Below are 19,825 nucleotides of genomic sequence, written 5' to 3'. Positions count from 1 at the left end.
TTTCCCAGCATGCCAACAAATAAAACGTGTAATCATTGCTGCAAATGTATGTGAGAGGCTCAGTACTATATAACACATTTGTTAATAAGTGTGTCTACCGCAAAATGTACTAGTGAAAATTCCTGGGAAACCTCAATGTTCAAAGCGCATACAATACACCACATACTGCAATGTGCATACAGCAGTCCCAAGCATGCCAGTCTCTCAGTGTTTCCTTGGGTCCTCTGTATGCACTAATTCTTAGAAATTGGTATGAATTTCCTTCCCTCCTACCTTGCATAAAATAGTTTCTCTTTTCTCCTCCTCGCTTTGTGACCCTTGGAGGCTCCCAGTCTAAAGAGTGGTAGCTGCGTGTTGAATGACTACAGCTAAAACACATAATACACAGCAGGGCAGTGGTGTGTATGTTTAAGTTTGCAAGAAAGAAAGAAAAAAAAGAAAAGGAAAGAAGGAAAGAAGGGAAGAAGGAAGGAAGGAAGAGAAATTGTAGATGATGAGAAATTCAGGGACATCTGATATCAAAGCTGTGAACCAGTGAGCTGAGGCAGCACTGGGCCTTAACCAATGGGCTGGTTATGCAGCACTGGGGCTTGTGCTCTGATGGCCAAGCATGGGGAGCAGAGGGAACCTTGATCTCTGTATAAAATGATATCCTAATGCAGGGGCCTCCCTGTCAGCAGCCACTGCAGAACGAGTTTGATCCCCAGCCGTGAAGCTGCCCACATGGCGCAGCAGACCTCTCCTGACTCGCCCACTGCTCCCCTCAGCAATGTGTTTCAGTTCATCTGCCTGTTCTGTTCCTCACTCTGTCTCTGGTGAATCCTCTTACCCGTACCCGCAACCTCTGGCCTATGCCCCAGTTCTTGTGTGCATAGGTGAATAAATCTTTAAAAAAAAAAAGAAAAAAGATCCTAATTCAACATCTAGATTCATATCTAGATGACCATCATGTCGAATAATAAGCTAGGAAAACTGATGTTTCTAATGTGGCTTGAAAGATCTTTTTAGATTTTGTGGCCAGACGCCTACACTTCATATTTATTTCATACACACAACGACACACACACACACACACTACAAATTCAGGTTACTGACTACCTAAACAAGAGAAAAAAAAGGAAAAAACAAGGAAGTGAGAAGGAAAGCATATGCAGAGACTCTTTAATAGGAGGAATTAAGGCATATTTGAATTTGGGGATTGAAATGAGGTCTAGTGGGGAGGGAGGTGAGGAAACGAGAGTCTGCAATTGGAGAAACTAGTGATAGACAAAGTGGGAGAGCTTGCATGCAAACAACTACAAATAAGTTGTGATGCAGTGACTAAATTTGAGAATTGACACATCTGCCCATTGTTAATCACTAAAGAACTTTTAATGGGTTACTTACTGCATTTTGCAAATTGAAGGATAATATTCATATCATTTTAGATTCATCTATGGCAAAGGACTACACTCATGTCAGTGTCATTTGAACTCAAAAAGTAGGTCTGAGTTAGTAGTACTACAAGATGTAGTTACTGAAGAGTTTTCTAGACTTAATTTTGCATTGAACAGATTGGATGTTGTGGTAGATAGACTGTAAACAGTAGATGTAAATGTCATTTTCTTAATCCCCAGATTCTATGAATATGTTACACATGACAAAGGAGATTTTGCAAATGTGATTGAGATAAGTATCTTGAGATGGTGGGTGCAGGTTTTCCAGGTGGGCCCAATGTAATCACAAAGGTCTTTTCAAGAGCAGAGCATGAGGGTCAGAATCAGAGAAGTTACTGTGGGAACAGAGGTTGGAATGAGCCTCTCACAAACCAAAGATGAGGGCAGACTCTGGATGCTGAAAAGGGCAGGAAACAGATTCTCCCTGAGAGGATCCAGAAAGAGCACAGCCCTGGTGCCCTATGTATGACTTGAAACTTGAGGTCTGTACCATGCTGTGGGTGTTTGGATGGTGGGGGTGGTTATAAGCCTGTTCCCTAAATCATATAGAGTATTATAAACCAATGTTACCTCAATAAAGGAAAATTGGGCCTCCCTGGTGGCGCAAGGGGCTAAGACTCAACCTATGAAGCTGTCCACAGCCACTACAGCAGGAGTTCGATCACTGGCCAGGGAGCTACCCACAGCAGACCTCTCCTGTCTCGCCTGCTGCTCCCCTCAGCAGTGTATTTCAGTCAATTTGCCTGTTCTGTTTCCCACTCTGTCTCTGGTGAATCCTCCCATCCCCACACCTCTGGCCTGTACCATAGTTCTTGTATTACTAAATCTTTAAAAAAAAAAAGGAAAATAAATGTAAGATGATAAATCTGTGTTGCCTTTAGTCACTGAATTTGTGTTGTTATGTTGGAAAATAAAAGTGGACCTTATTACAGACTGCAGAGATAAGGGCATGGCAACTGTGAAGGTTTTTAGTGGATAATATCAAGTTAAGCAACTCCACAATTTATACTGTTCAACAAGGCACACCTGTGTGGTCCGATATAGTAGTTATTAGAGCAGGTAGCTATTGAGCACTTGAAATGTGCTTAGTCCTGATTGAAAGGGGCTGAGGGTGTAAAACACATAATAAATTTAGAAAAGTTATCAAAACAATGTAAAATCTTTCATTGAGCACAGGCAAATTGGTGGTGGGATTTTACTGAGACTACACCTGAGAGGAGAAAGCATGAATTGTACAAAAAGGAAGAATGGTATAAAATATATATATATATGTAATTTCTCATTGATAATTTGACAATGATTTATGTTGAAATGGTAGTATTTTGGATAGATTGAGTTAATTAAAATAGGTTGTTGAAATGAGTTTCATCACTTTAATTTAATTTTTTTAAGATTTATTTATTTATTTGTTTGTTTGTTTGTTTATTTATTTATACATGCACTGGGTACAGTCAGAAGCACGGGAGGGTGAGAGAATTCACCAGAGCCAGAGTGGGGAGCAGAGCAGGCAGAAGGACCGAAGTACACTGCTGAGGGGAGCAGCGGGCGGCAGGAGAGGTCTGCGCGCCATGTGGGACCCTCCTCTGGTGGCTGGGGAGCAGCTGGGGATCGAACCAGTGCTGCAGAAGCTGCGGGCAGCTTCGGAACCCAGTGCTCAACCACTGTGCCACCGGGGAGGCCTTTAATTTAATTTTTTTAAAGATTTATTTATTTATGCATTCAAGAACTGGGGTACAGGCCAGAGGTGTGGGGGGGTGAGAGGATTCACCATAGATAGAGTGGAGAACAGAACAGGAAGATTGACTGAAATACACTGCTGAGGGGAGCAGCGGGTGAGTCAGTAGAGGTCTATTGTACCATGTGGGTAGCTCCCTGGCCGGGGATCAAACTTGTGCTGCAGTGGCTGTGGTAGCTTCATAGTATGCGTCTTAACACCCCTTGTGCCACCAGGGAGGCCCAATTTTATTTTTTTTAATGTAACTACCAGAATATTTTAAATGATGTATGTGACTATCATTATCTTCCTATTGGATAGTACTGAGACAGTCATTTCTACAATAGCCCCACCATTTAGACATCACCATCTATTTAGAAATTCTGTAAATTTAGAGCCAACCTAAAAGTTAGATAGTAAGGACAAATATTATCAATCAATGATCTTGTGTACACCGTATAAATATATCCTGGTGATACAGGGCAGCAAGGGGCACTAAAACTGGCCAAGGACACTGGCCAAATAGTTTACCGGTCACCCAAATGCACAAATGCAAGACTACTCAGGCTCAGAAAACAACAACAAAGGGACTTATTTTTATTCAACAAACTAGGGAAAAATAAAGAGTTCCTGAGGCCAAAAATGGCTGTTTACCTTACCTGGAGCCATGTCCAGTGTTTTTAAGTCCTAAACAAAAGCAGCTAAAATTTTGTCAGTTCTGCCACGGAGGAAACAGAGCTCCTCTCCCCACAATAGGCCACATGTTCCAGATGGTGTCTTCCTGCCACTGAGGGCACGCAACAGCCAGACTATAGGCCATGTTCCAACTCACAAAGACAGCAAAAGACAACAGGAGATGAGCTCCCGAAATGTCCCAGCACATCACCAGGCGAGTGACATTCAAAACAGCAGATGCAGCAATTAAAAGACCTGAGAAACAGCCACACTCACGCATCTCAGTGAGGTGTGTGGCTCCAGGTCTTGGCTTTCTCTGCCAGGCTATAACAGCAGCAATGGGTTACTTGCAAAACCACCAAACTTTTTTCTCTAAGGCTGGCTGCTAGAGGTCTCCACCTTCAGAGGCCCACAACAGCTTTCTAAATCCGAAACACTAAATCTTCAAAAGCTGAATCCGGGACACTGAATCCTGAAGACTCAGTAAATCTGTGGCTGTTTTTCCAGTCCCTTATATTTTTTTATCCCTCTCTCCACCCCAAAATGAGATACTTTTCAGCATTTTTCCTGAGGCTATCTATTCTCACCAGCAACCCCCTCCAGGGGGCGCCATCTGTCACAGTCTTTTTGCTTCAGCCACGGGTTACACCGGCACAGGATGTATAGATGATTATTTTCAAATATATTAAAATCACCAAAGTAACCTTCAAATGTATTCTGTGATATTCCTGTTAGTATCAGTTCTAAAGTATGATCTTCCTTGGTATAAAGCGTGACTTTTTAATCTCTTTTATTTTGCTTCTCTGGATATGGCATTACTTTTCCCTTTCCCAAGTTAAATAAACCTCCCCTAGATTAGAATAATGCATCGGAAAGAATAAAGAATGGTTTTGTTCATCTTGGCAAATGTTTTGCATTGACTTTAATAATGCTCTATGTCACATATATGGCAAGAAAATAAATTGGACACTAACACAAATCAATGAAATAAAGCAGTTAACTGACTAGTAGAAATATTAAAAGACATAAATTTTAACAAGTCCCTCAGAATTCCCAGCTTTTAAGCCTGCACAAATCAGAATATTTGTAAAGATTTATTGCATAACTACCTAAAAGCTTATTATAATCAGCCTAAGTGATTCTATTTAGTAAATTTTGTTTTTCATTAAAATATGTAAAGTATAAATGCCCCTTCTAAAGAACACCAGATCTTAGTGATATAATTGTATAATTTTTGAGTATGAATCATAAAGGAGAAATGAAATGGTATCAAAGTGAAACAAGAAATTATTATGATTGCAAACAGATCATAGTTATGACCTTGAATATGTGAGAGGTGAGTTTGAAAGTCATTTTCCTGGCAGCCCATTTGTCGATTACATTTATCTTAACTGTGAAAGTGTGGAGCCACAATTATCATTATTCATGTAATGTATGAGGATTCATTCTAAGCGCAGCGTCTGTCTCCTCTGCATTTATTCCAAATGTATTTAAAGGGCAATCATTCTTAAGAGATAAATTAAAAATCAGTTTTAAAATTCTATTTTCATTTAGAAAATGAGATTAGAATCCAAATATCTTTTGTTCACAAAATAAGTTCTGCCAAGATGAATGCACCGCATTTAAAGTGTCTAAGTCTTAATTGAAATTATTATGAAATGCCGTCCAACTGAAATACAAAAAAAAATTCACTTTCTTCCTTGTGAAAAGCACCAAATACTCAGACTCACCTCTCTCTTAACTGCCAGCAACCTGCTCTACAGCAGAATTGGTTCATAAACTAAAGAAAATTTTCGAACTGCTCCCTTTTCCTTCTATTTGTTTTCATTATATAAACAAGTAACACATTATAACTTTTATACAAGATTTAGTAAATAATAACACATGAAAATGGTCTGATATCACCAGAGGGATTCACATACGGAAAAGGGCAGAGTGTCAGTGGATGAATTTAGAAGCATCATGTCTTCCAAGGGATGTCAGGAAAAGAAAAGCATAGACAAGAAGTTACGAAAAAGCAAAGGTGGGGAGTGATAAGAAGCCCAGGGAAGAAAACCACCACAGAAACCAAAGTCTGCGTAACAGTGCAACTTCATATGCAAGTGAGCTAAGGCAAATGTCCCAAAGATGTCACTAAGATCAGGATTTTTAAAAAAGATTTTTATTTATTTATGCATGAACCAGGGCACAGGCCAGATGTGCGTGAGGGTGAGAGGATTCACCAGAGACTGAGCAGGGGAACAGAACAGGCAGACTGACAAAAATACACTGCTGAGGGGAGCAATGAGCGAGACAGGATTTAAACAGGTCAGTTAGATTTGGAAATCTGAAATTCTCCAGGGGCCTCACTGAGAGCAACTTTTCTTAGAAGTGAAAAGGAAGAATATCAAATTGCGATTAATAAATACAAAATCTTGAAAATTTTCAAAAGAATGTTTATTTTTACAATGTATTTTTATTTATATAAGGTCTGTTATGCTAATTTCCAAAATTACAGCAGCCAAAAAAGATTGTTCCTGTTTCGCTTTCTGTTTCTATTCCATTTTTCTTTCAGAAACTCATTCTGAAAAACAATGTCACTGAGTGAGAAGTACCTGTTATATTTCAATCTGTTTCAGACACTTCTACTCCTTTTCTTATCCATCAACCTCTTCCAAGATAAGGGAATAAGGCAAATTCGGCATGGGAGAGTTCAGACAGCTCTGTGTGGAGATTTACCCAACTGGGAAAGTTCATTTTCTAAAGACATTGTCCAATGTAAGCAACTTAATGAAAACTCAGCAAGTTATGAGGAATTCTGTAATATTGAATTGGGAGTGCAAATATAAATTTAAGACTCATTACTTTTTAAAAACTATATTTCCAGTTTTATCCACTGAAAGAATCTAGAAACAAGGATATTGGCAGCAATGAGCATGCTTAGAGGTAGTTTTTAATTTCTAAATACCAATCCATGTAGAGGACCCAGGAATTCATGAAGAAAGGAAGTAATTTGTCATCATTGGAGAAGACTACTTCACCAAGATTTTACTCTGAGAAACTGGTAATTAAGAAAAAAAAGCATTTGCCATAATTCTATATGAAAATAATGAGTTCTTTCTTATACAATGACAAAAAGCTCTTTGTGAAGAATGCTAGCAAATATATTAATAACAATGCTATAATTTAAAAGTCATTATTTTGCAATTCACAGTAAAATAATTGATTCAGGCAAGGACCATCAATTACTGCAGCCATTAGGAAAAAACAATGGAGAAATGCACAAAATCATCTCTTCTTCTTTCTCTATACACACACACACACACATTCTAAAATGTGTGTGTGTGCTTAAAGTGTAAATATCTTTTCTTAATACCCTTAGAGGAATGATTACATTAAGCATCCCAAATATTGGGAAAAACTGAAATGCTGTACTTTCTAATTACAATACAACATAAATTACATAACTTCATCAATGAAGTTGTGTTGCTAAATGTGTTTAACCCAAACAGAAAGAAGTCATTAGACCTAACTTTCAATTTAGAAGATTTGAAGCCATGGCAAAAATGTAAAGGAACTCCTCTTAATTGAAACCCACATAATAAGTATGTGAGTGTTTGAACCTTGACAAAAAATACTTGGAATAAGTGGGGAAATTTAAATATGGTCTCAGCAATAAATGATATTGAAAAAACATGAGCTTCCTTAAATATGACTTTGATGTTTTTATAGTAGAATGTATGTCTGATTATGAAATTCATGTGAAGTACTTTGGAGTAAATAGTCTTGATGTCTGCAATGACTTTTCTGTATGTTGGATAATTTATAATAAAGAGCTGAGAAAATTAATTAGAAAGAACTGCTGACAATTTCCCCAATCAGGATTGCTTGTTGAGCTTCAGATGCTTATTGTCAACTGCTTTTTTGAAATATCAATTTAGATATCTAATAAGCATCTTCAACTTTCCATGATGAATATGAGCTCCTTGTCTCTCCTTCCAAAGTCTTTTAGCAGTCTTCCAACCTCAGATGATGGAAATTTTACCCTTCCAGTCGTTTATGCCAAAATCTTAGAAAACATTCTTAACACTACTCCTTCTCTCAAACACCACCTACAGTATGTCAGGAAAGCCAGTTAGCTCCAAGATTAAAACATATTCAAATTCTTTCTAATTCTCCTCACCCTCGCTGCTACCACACTTGTCCAATCCACTGTTTTATCTTAGTCTTTTACTCAAATTCTTGAATTAACCTCCTTACTGCATTGTTTTCATACTTGCCAAGTTACAATCTGTGCTCAATCCAGCATCCACAGTGAACCATTTCTGTTCTGTATTTCTGGGTTTGGGAGGAAGTTCCAACATCTTAAACATAACACCTTTACAGTAATTCCATTTTTTGCAGCTACTTCTTAGCCCACGAAGAGAGAAGGAAAGTTGAGCAAAAGCATCTTTTTTTTTTTTTTTGTATAGAGGCATGCTTTATTTATTTGTTTGCTGGTCTTTTTGTTTGTTTTGTTTATACATGCACTGGGTACAGTCAGAAGCGCGGGAGGGTGAGAGAATTCACCAGAGCCAGAGCGGGGAGCAGAGCAGGCAGAAGGACCGAAGTACACTGCTGAGGGGAGCAGCGGGCGGCAGGAGAGGTCTGCGCGCCATGTGGGACCCTCCTCCGGTGGCCTGGGAGCAGCCGGGGATCGAACCGGCGCCGCAGAGGCCGCGGGCAGCTTCGCAACCCAGCGCTCAACCGCTGCACCACCGGGGAGGCCCTGAGCAAAAGCATCTTTAAGGAGATGACACTGACCAAAATTTGGCCAGAGGATCACTTTTAGCAGAGAGAGAGACAAGGAAACATGGTCTGTTTTGGGATGATAAGGAGTCAAGCTGAAAATCAGAGTAACTGTTTCTAAAAGAAAGCATAGAAAAAAATCTAGAATGTGCAACCCTCTTCATCGTATCGAGAATTGACTCTTCAAAATCAAGCTATCTGTTAACTAAATGACAAGATATTAGGGCCTCCCTGGTGGTGCAGAGATTAAAGTCTCAGTGCTATCAAGCCACTGTGGCATGAGTTGGATCCCCGGCCAGGGAGCTAATCCACATGGCACAGCAGACCTCTCCTGTCTCACCTGCTGCTCCCCTGAGCAGTGTATTTCAGTGGATCTGCCTGTTTTGCTCCCCACTCTATCTCTGGTGAATCCTCTCACCCCCACACACCTCTGGTATGCACCCCAGTTCTCGTATGCATAAATAAATACAAACAAAACTTAGAAAACAATGATAATATATTTGATTCCCTTTCTCCTAATATATGTTGATAGACCAGGAATGGTATAACTATAATAAAATGTGCTTCAGAAAGAGAAAAGAATGGAAAACACAAAGTAACCAGTTGTAGGGTGAGGAAAAATGTCAGACTTTTCTGCCCTCCCACCATCAGGATAGATGATGGATCCTTGCGGTCCTGAATGCATGCCTGATGGTGGGCACCTGGAATAGGGTGTGGGCAGATGTAGATGGGATTCACCTGGCCTGAGACTGGGCTATTAAGGGTGGCATCATGAGGATGCCAGTAGAAGCCAAAAGAGAAGCCGAGAAAGAACAGCAGAAGCCAAGAGAGAAGCAGAAAATGCCGGAGAGCCCAGATAGAGTGAAGACTTGCTGGGGGCTGGGAGGCCTCCCAGCCCCCCAGCACCCCTGCCTGCCATATGCCTGGTAAATCTAAATAAAATACCAGCAAAAAACCACTGAGGACTCTGACTGCTCCTTTACCCGGTCTGCTGGATCAGAAAACCTGCTCCGTGTCATTCCTGCCCCTACACCAGTATTCTGTATCAGTTATAAGTCTGCTGGATGGAAATCAGGATTCCATTCCCCAGGCTTGGTTAACTGATCTGGCTTCCCCTGGTCTTACCTTCTGGAAATAAGTCCTTAATCTGTTTTTGTTTTGTTTTGTTTTTTGCCAGGTCTCATCCTGTCCTTTACTTGGTGTGACCAAATCTGAAATAGGATAAGTTGGAGAGTGTTCCCTTTCTGGGCATTGGGGTGTTTTCACAGTGAAGGTTTTGAGAATCAAGGATTGCTCTAGGATTAAGCATAAACTCTTGTAGAGAAACACGTCATTTCACTGGCAATGTGATGGGGCATAATAAACTTCCCATCTATGTACTTCTAGTCAGTCTATGTGAAAAGCAGCTCACCCAAACGTCTCAATAGGCCATCATTGCTAAAATGGCACGTATTTTTTTCCTCTATTTACTGGCTTTTATGATAGGCTTATCTTCTTTAAGTAAAAAATGTAAAATGATCCCAATGAAAGCAATTGAAATATTAGAAAGGTAATGGTTGTCTCGTATCTCTTGCTGCTTAAGGCACAGATATAGTTAGAATTTTTAAACTTCCAATGGCCCCAAGTTTCTGATTTTCCATAACTTTAATTCATTCATTTTATCACTTTTCTAGCCACTTTAAACTTTGGAGTTCTCCTTGACGCCCATCTCTTCGTGAAACCTGGACGCTTCTTGTTTGTTTCTACATCCTTCTTACAGTCACTTGGCACAGTGTAAGTAACAGCCAACACTAAGAATTATTCTGAATTTGGCCAACTAATTTCTGTAGAATTATAGTCTCAGGAGCATGTGGTCAGTCTTCCAAGTTATGGCAACAACAGTTTTACTGAACACTTTTGTCACAACATAATGACATTCTCCAGTTTCCAACTCATAACATTTCTGAATTTTCTATCTGCCAACTTTGTCCTTGTCACGTATGATCATAATTTTTATAATAACATCCCACTTCTAAGTACCTTTTATTTTTTTCTTTCAGAAAATCCAGAACAATTAGAGATCTGAAAAAAATCCCCAAATGTAGTGACTTTTTATTTAAAAAAATGCGATCGTGGGTTAGATGTGAACACTCGAAGACTAGTAGGGTAGTTTCCTATGTGCCCTAAGTCATCACCATTATCCTGCCACCACAGAAGAAAAAGCATCAAATCCAGGCTAAGCATCTTAATGGAGATATCTGGGAAGGTGTGAGCATTACTCCCACTCATGGCATATAGGTTACACAGGCACATATAACTGCTACAGCAATTATTAGGAGGGTGCTGACCTACTCACCTAACACTTTAATTTTCCATTATTTAAAATATGAAGGGAACAGTTTTGATCTTTATTGTATTGACCTTTGTGCCAGTTACTCTGCTGAACACTAGAGATAGAATAGACAATCTCTAATATTACAGAGTAATTGGACTTTAGGGGAGTCACCTCTAGATTTTGTTCAAAACTGGTGAAATATTAGTTTGCATATAAAATCATTGCTAATTGTTAAGAAGGATAAAATGGTAAAAGACACATTCTTGGGAATAAAGGGAGGAGTCAGTTTTGGACCAAAAAATGGAGACACAAAAGATTACTAGAAAAGTGAAGAGGATAGAAAGACATTTGCTGAAGATAAAGTGGTAAGTGAAAAAGAAAACTTATCTCATTACCTAGAAGAAAGAGGTACAATATAAAAGGGATAAAAACTGCAGCTGTACAAAGGTACAAAGGACACACAGGGAATATCCATCCATGGAAGTGTGAATTGAAATGGGAGTGCTAGTGGATGGCTGATTGTTTTGACCTAACAAGCTATGTATTTTTCAGAAGACACTGTGTTGGCCGATCCAGATCTCCCTTTCATGGTCTGGGCATGCAGTGTGAGTTGTGTTGGTGAGATCTGGGTTAAAGTGAGTGGTGTGAGTTGTGTCTCACAGTTCACAGCTAATGTCTCACAGTTCACAGCTCTCCAGGCTGTCCTTAGTTAAAGGAGTTGTTGCGAGTCAATTCACAAATCTTTCATAAGGGCGATCTGCTTGGAATAACAGTAGACGAGAGAGTACAAAAGTCAGACTGCTTGCCTATATTTGGGTCAACTCTTCACAGCCATCCCAGCTGCAGAAACCATCACTCCATCCTGAGTAGACTAGGATCTCGATTTTATTTTATTTTATTTATTTTTTAAGATTATTTATGCATACAAGAACTGGGATACGGGCTAGAGGTGGGGGTGTGTGTGAGAGGAATCACCAGAGACAGAGTGGGGAGCAGAACAGGCAGAGTGATTGAAATATACTTCTGAGGGGAGCAGCAGTGGAGTCAGGAGAAGTGTACTGCACCATGTGGGTAGCAACCTGGCCAGCCAGGATCTAACTTGTGCTGCAGTGGCTGCGGATAGCTTCATAGGTTGCATCTTAACCAGTGTGCCACCAGGGAGGCCCAGGACCTCGATTTTAATTAGATCAAAGTTTAATTTCCTTTCACAATTAATACTTCTTCTCTTATTCACATATTGTTATCCCTAGTTTAGTATCTCAGTTTGAAAATTAGAATTTTTCCATACATGATATAGTTCTGACAATGGGTAAGAAATAAAAAGTGATAATACAGTAATATTTTCTCATAAGGATCTCACACTATATAAACTTAATATATTTGCAATAACATAACTTAAAAACAAGTTAGGGCCTGGTATTTAGTCTGAATTAGTCTTCATCAGTTTTCTAGGATTAGCAGAATTTTAAAGGTTTAAATATACAGCATACCATGGACTCATCTCAATTTTATAATCTTAGCTACTTGTGTTATATTTACATTACATATTGTATTTGCTTAGATGTTTTTCTCTCTCTGATCCCTTCTGAGAGGACAGATTCCTATCTAAAATCATTGTCATGTTCTAATTTTCTATTCAGTCTCTGCATGTGAGAGTTATTTAGAAAGTACTTGTTCACAGAATTTAGAAAAATCAGGGGAAGAAAAATTAAAATATAAAACTAAATTTGGGGAGGCATCCGCTACTTCACTTCTTGTACTATTTCAATACCTAGTCAGTTGTTACATTTTATAAGGCCTATATGTCCTTATAATTTGTACTCTACATTACACTGCTACTGCTTTAATAAAGGCATTCATTATTTTAGCTCAAAATATTAACTTTTACTTAATTCGGTTTACTTAATTCCTCTTTCAGAAAGTAACTAGAGAGTTCATTCTAAAATAAAAAAAAATATGAGCAAAGTCATAAAAAGAAGGTATAATGCCCCAGCTCTGCAAGTGTTGACAAAACCCCTTGCCCAAATATTAGGTGCCTTGACATCCCTCCCTCTGCCCACATCCCCAGTGTGTAGTCACATCCTAAAAGGATGTGACTGACTACCTTCACCCCAAATGTGCCTTCCTTATTGCATTGTTGCTCTCTTCACTAGAAATCCCCCCCTTTCATTTTTCACTTATTTAATCCTTCCCATCATGAAATTAAACCATTGTCTATTTTTAGGAGCATTCTCTTAATCCTCTTCCCCCTTCCCCCTCCACACCCAACGCTTCCCCAGCTCTCCTGAACCCTACCCTCGCCATACAGTTTTAAAATGTCCTTTGTAATATTCTAGCTTCTCGAAAAAATAATAATATATTTCATTGTTTGATATGATGCAATATGGAAAAAAATGGAAAGAAATGGAAGAATAAAAATGGAGAAAACCTTTCAGTTTTAGGTAAAGGCTGTTTTGTTTATTATAGGCTGTTTGGGGACGTGGGAAACATGTAGAATTGATCCACAGAGGGAACTTAGAAATTCTTGAAGAAAAGGTGAAAACAGGGCCTCCCCGGTGGCTCAGCAGTTGAGCGCTGGGCTGCGAAGCTGCCCGCGGCCTCTGCAGCACCGGTTCCATCCCCGGCTACCAGCGAGGCTCCCACATGGCACAACAGACCTCTCCTGGCGCCCGCTGCTCCCCTTAGCAGTGTACTTCGTCAGTCTGCCTGTTCTGTTCTCTGCTCTGGCTCTGGCGAATTCTCTCACCCTCCCCCGCTTCTGACTGTGCCCCAGTGCTTGTACAAATAAATAAATAAATCTTTTTTAAAAAATTCAGTTTTTTTTTTTTTTTTAAAGAAAATGTGAAAACATACTATGAGAAAAGATACTTGGTGTGCTTTAGACATTATTGGTTTCAGATTTGACTCCTGGTCTTTTCTCTTTGTATAATACAATTCGTTTTCATCATTAGCAATAGTTATGTTCCATAGAATTTCAGTGAACTCTAATTTAGCAAACACTGGACAATTGCTCCTGGAGGAAATGTGGTGTTAACTTCCTATGGACCCATGCTTATAAAATTTTTGTCACCCAGTTAATATATAACCTTGTTTTATATGTGTTTCTGTTTAAAGCCACCTGATTTAATCTCTATATTGCTTCAGTAATGTTGAATCACTATAATTCATGCCAGAATGAAATTAACCTTTAGTGAAGTTATCTAACATATGAAAGCCCTTCTTAAGTCATACTGCAGCCTCTTTGCACTTAGGAATACTAGACAACACTTCAGCACTGCGGTAGGGCTATAGTAAACAGTGAAATAATTTATATGTGGTATGTAGTGGATATATGTGGGGTATATAGAGGATGACCCAAATAAAACAAAAATAAACTTTTAGACAATAAGACCAATTAGTGACTACCAGAAGGGAAGGGAGAAGATGGATGGGTAAGTAAGGTAAATGTGGACATAGTAGAATGGATGGGAATGGACTTCTCACAGTAAACTTAATGTAATAAACAAACACTGACTTACAGTGATGCACACCTGATATTTATAAATGTAATAATGCAATTATAGCAATGTTACTTCAATAAAAAGTAAGTATATATAATATATATAATAAACAACAAAAAGCACAAGATGCTATAGGCACAACGCCACTAAATAGACCTAGGAAAGGACAGTTGTATAAGAGCTAAAATCTCAGTTGCAAACATGTATGTCAGATGCTACTCTGCACTTATCTTGGAATGACCATTTAAGAGCTATGAGTATTGATTTTAGTGCAAATTTGTAAATACAGAAGAGAATAGACTTGGGTTTTGGAATATCCAGGAGAGAAATGAAAATTTTCCTATGTTGTTTCAGCAAGCAGTATTTTCTCAAAACATAAAAGACATTATTTCACCTACATTTGGTTGCTTTCTTTTTCCTGGAAAGGTCAATTATTTTAGGTATGGAATACCTAAGTCAGAGCAGGGAGTTATCAAGAAAGGAATAAAAAATTATGAAGGTAAGCTGGATCAGTTGTCATTCTACCACAGCACAGAAGACTGAATCACTGATACTTGTCATGAAAATGGCTGCTGCTTGAATTTTCTCATATAAAAAGTCTTCCTTTTCTGTAATGGACCAGCAATTCTTCTTTTATTGACTCCAATCTCCTTTGAAAATTTCCCTTTGTTTCTGCAAACATTTTTTTGCTGAAGAAAAATGAAACTTAAAAAAAAAAAAAACAATTCTTGATTCCCCCTACAAAAAGATAATATAAAGTTCTTTTTAAATTGGATTTCTAATTTCAAGAAACTACTTCCTCTTTGCGTGCCACACAGTGACAGTAGGTGGTGGTTACTCACTCGGTGATTGTTGATCTTTTTGTCCTTCAGTTCAGGATTTGTGACAGAAACAGAAGGCCATCTTCTCCCTCAGACTGAATGCTTGTCTCCAGCGTATTGTTAAAGGACCTTTCTCCATGTCCTCGCTGGATTTTCCTGTTCAGTGTTTAGCCTAGCAGAACCAAAGCCCACATGCTATTAACCAGATGTTCCACAGAGAATTAGAAACCCTGAAATAAAGGACAGCCAGGCCCCCTAAGAAGGAAGCATTCATGCAGACTGATTTGCTGTCTGCTTTAGACCCTAATAGCATGAGGTAATTTATAACCTGTCATTTCCTCACTGAGTGGGAGGAATTCTTCACATGTTGTCAATGAAGGCACAATGTAATTTAAAATGTTCTACTCTCCAACCTTTTGGGTTTCACTTTCCTCCATCCTCTGGAGGGAAAGGGTAATGGTTAACTAAAAAGCTGACAAAAATGGATGTTTCTTAAATGTTGATGTAGCAAAGATAGTAGAAAAGGAAAGAGGGATAGAGGAAGAAAGAGAAGAAAAGAGGAAGACAAGAAAATACATGAGCAGGAGAGTGAGTAGTGTTAACAGTTATTAAAAATCTTAGAGTCAGGTCTCCCTGGTGGGGCAGGCAGTTGAGCACAGCACTGTGTAGCTGCCCGCCACCTCTGCAGCGCGCATTCAATCTGGCCAGCAGGCGAGAATCCCACATGGTGTGGCAGACCTCTCCTGTCTCACCCGCTGCTCCCGTCTGCAGTGTTTCAATCAGTCTGCCTGTTCTGTTCCCCGCTCTGTCTCTGGCGAATCCTCTCACCCTCCCGCACATCTGGCCTGTACCCTGGTTCTTGTATGCATGAATAAATAAATCTTTTAAAAAAAAAATCTAAGAGTCACAAGGACTGGAAATACAGGGCTTTCGACTAGGTCATTCAAAAAGAAGGAGCAATATTCTTTGGATAAATGCTCAAAAGAGGAATTACTAGATCATATGGTAGTATTTTTAATTTTTTTTTTAATTTTATAGAGGCATGTTTATTTATTTATTTATTTGTTTGTTTTGTTTATACATGCACTGGGTACAGTCAGAGGCGCAGGAGGGTGAGAGAATTCACCAGAGCCAGAGCAGGGAGCAGAGCAGGCAGAAGGACTGAAGTACACTGCTGAGGGGAGCAGCGGACGGCAGGAGAGGTCTGCGCACCATGTGGGACCCTCCTCCAGTGGCTGGGGAGCAGCCGGGGATCGAACCAGCGTCACAGAGGCTGCGAGCAGCTTCGCAACCCAGCGCTCAACCGCTGCGCCACCGGGGAGGCCCATATTTTTAATTTCTTAAGGATACTCCATACTGTTTTCTACAGTGGCTGCACCAACTTACATTCCTACCAACAGTGCACAAGGGTTTCCATAGACTGACTCCAGAATGGTGGTTACCAAAGAAAAGAGTGATTGGGAGGAGCTGCTACAGGGGGCAAATTGGTGATGGATGGTGACTGGACATTTGGTGGTGGGTGTGGGACGTGAGAAACTGTACCCCGAAACCTAAACAGTGTTATAAACTAACCATACGTCAATTTTTTTTTTAAAAGGACAACAGATTAGGGACCTGCAGCTAAGTTACAAAGTTTATAAAGTGAATGGGGGTATTTCAGTAAAGATGGTGGCTTTGATACAGAGCAGCAAAACTGGCCGAGTACACTGCCCAAATAATTTAGAGGTCACTGAGTTCTGCACCCACATACACAATTGCAAGAATATTCTGGTTCAGAGAACAACAATAATGGGGTTTATTTAACAAACAAGGGCAAACAAAGAGTCACTAAGGCCACAAATGGACATTTACTCACTGGATGCAGTGTCTAGTACTTTAAAGTTCTAAACACAAAGGCTCCCAGGATAGTGTCTTCCCACGACTGAGGGCCTGGAGCATGTGGCAGCCAGACTATAGGCTGGGAGCCAACTCACAAAGATATCAGAGTACACAACAGGAGATGATCCTGGAGCTGCCAAGATGTGTCAGCACAGCACCAGACAATCAACACTTCAAACAGCAGCTGCAGCAGCTGAACAACCAGACAAACAGCCACACTCACGTATCTCAGTGAGCCGCCCAGCTCCGGGTCTTGGCCTTCCCTTCCAGGCTATAACAGCAGAAAACTGGGAACAGTTTCAGTTGCTTGGCTACATGCAAGGCTTCCCAAATTTTCTTCTCTGAGGTTGGCTGCTAGAAGCCTCTCCACATCTTCAGAGGCTTGCAACACCCTTCTGGAAGATCAGCACGGTGGGGGCAGAAATGGCTGACCCCAGAATCGCTGAAGATCCAAAAATGCTGAAATCCTGAATGCTGAATCCTGAGGGCTGCTTCTGCAGTCCCTTATATTTCTTATCAGAATCCCCACCCCCACCAATACTTTGTTTGCATTTCGCCTGTGGCTATCCATCCTCACCAGCACCCACCACCAGGGGGTGCCACGAATAACAGCTTGAACACATGTATGTGATGCACTCTTTCCTGAAACTCCACTGAAATGAAAACCTTACCGAAATATCAAGTAATTTTCAAGGCATAAATCTACAAGGATGGGAATAATAGGAGCACAGAATTTATGTCAAAACTGTAGATGCTACAAAGCAGATGGAATGGAAACAACTGATTTAGCAGCAGTAAGAAAGCCAAATTCTGAGATGGCAAAGGGAAGAGCCAGTACTCATCTTGAAAAAAATCAACAACACTAGAACTCTAGAAGCAGTGGTAAAGTTTGATGTGTGGGAATGGTGGTGGTGGTAATCCCCTTTCAAGTTAGATGAGTACCATGTAGAAATCCAACTGTTTCTAAAGCAGATTTCAGTGATCTCTTATGTTTTATCATATCTCTGAACAGAAGATGGCATGTTTATCCACTGAAGAAGATAAAGGTGAAAGTCGATCAGTCAAGGTTTACACTTGGGAGCAAGGGGGCGACGAGTGTTAAAGTATTGGGTTTGGGTTGTAGGAATTGGTCTTTCCATAACTTTGGGAGGAGAAGATATCTGAGACATTATCACCCAGTCAATGCAAGAAGTCAAGCATGTCCAACAGCAAAGAGGATGTTGTGATAAGGTCTGTGAGAGGCTATTGCAACTAAGTGAGTGTCTGCTGCCCTTGTGAATCTTCAAAATACCATTGGAAGCAGGTCTGGGCTCCTTGTGTTCAGTATGGCAAACACTCAGGAAGTAAAACTGGATGAGTTCAGGAGATTAAGGACTAGTGGAACCCTGCCAAATCCCTCAATGTCCCTTTTTTTTTTTTAATAGAGGCATGTTTTATTTATTTATTTGTTTGTTTGTTTGTTTGTTTTTGTTTATACATGCACTGGGTACAGTCAGAGGCGCCGGAGGGTGAGAGAATTCACCAGAGCCAGAGCGGGAAGCAGAGCAGGCAGAAGGACCGAAGTACACTTCTGAGGGGAGCAGCAGGCGGCAGGAGAGGTCTGCGCACCATGTGGGACCCTCCTCCGATCGGGGAGCAGCCGGGGATCGAATCGGCGCCACAGAGGCTGCGGGCAGCTTCGCAACCCAGCGCTCAACGGCTGCGCCACCTGGGAGGCCCAATGTCCCTTTGACTATCTGATTGCAAAAAGAATTTCAGAATGTGTTCACTGGTACTTCATGTCTTCCTTTTAATCTTACTTTAGTTTCTTTTTGTGGCCAAATCTAACCTCAAAAAAGACAGAGACATAGATTCTGATAACTGCATTTACAGCTCACCACTGAGGGACTCTCAACTGAGGTACTCCAAGGATAACTGAAAGCTGCTTTAGTTTGTACAAGCAGGGAGATGAAATAAATTGTTGTATATAAAATACTTATCTCCCAGTCTGCTTCTCCCTATCCCCAAATACCACGACCATCCTTTACTTTATAGACTAGAGATAGGAAGGATTCTCCCATGGAGTCTGGCAAAAGAAAAACCTAAATATTTGGACATCAGGGGCTCCCTGACAATTGACTAGCTCAGTCAGGTTCCAGTGAAAACAGTTGATTAAGAACCATCCAAATGCTTGGAATTGCTAGGCAGGATTTTTAGTTCGTAACATTCTCAAATATGAAGAAACAACAGGATCGCTAGATATCTGAGGAAATGCTCTAAACACAGATAGGGAATCCCAAACTATAGGTTGAACAAAACAACTTGTAGAAAATTGAGATATGTAGAGAAAAAAATTAAAGCATCATTGATCTTTTCAAAGAAACATGAAAACACATTCATCAAACAACTTCAGGATATTATGAAAAAAGAATGATTCAGAAAACAAGGAGATATCCTATACACATTAAGTAGTAGGAGGAAAAATATACGATGCTCTGGTATCTTTATAAGTTTCATGATATTTAAAACAATGGGGAATGTAGAATAAAAAAAAAAGTGAAGTCTTTTTAGACAAATGTCAGAGATTGAATATTATTAAACCAAAAAATATAATAAATCTCTTCTGAGGGAGGATAATATTCAAATTTCCTTATGATCGGAGAGATGTGGAGGGAAGAGGAAGTTCACTTCTCATCTTGCATAGTGGATAGTCAATAGATAGTGTGCAAATCCAAAACCAA

This window comes from Talpa europaea (assembly GCF_964194135.1).
Source record: "Talpa europaea genome assembly, chromosome: 4".
Lineage (NCBI taxonomy): Eukaryota > Metazoa > Chordata > Mammalia > Eulipotyphla > Talpidae > Talpa > Talpa europaea.
The sequence above is the reverse complement of the archived record's forward strand: the minus strand, read 5'-3'. Positions refer to the sequence as shown.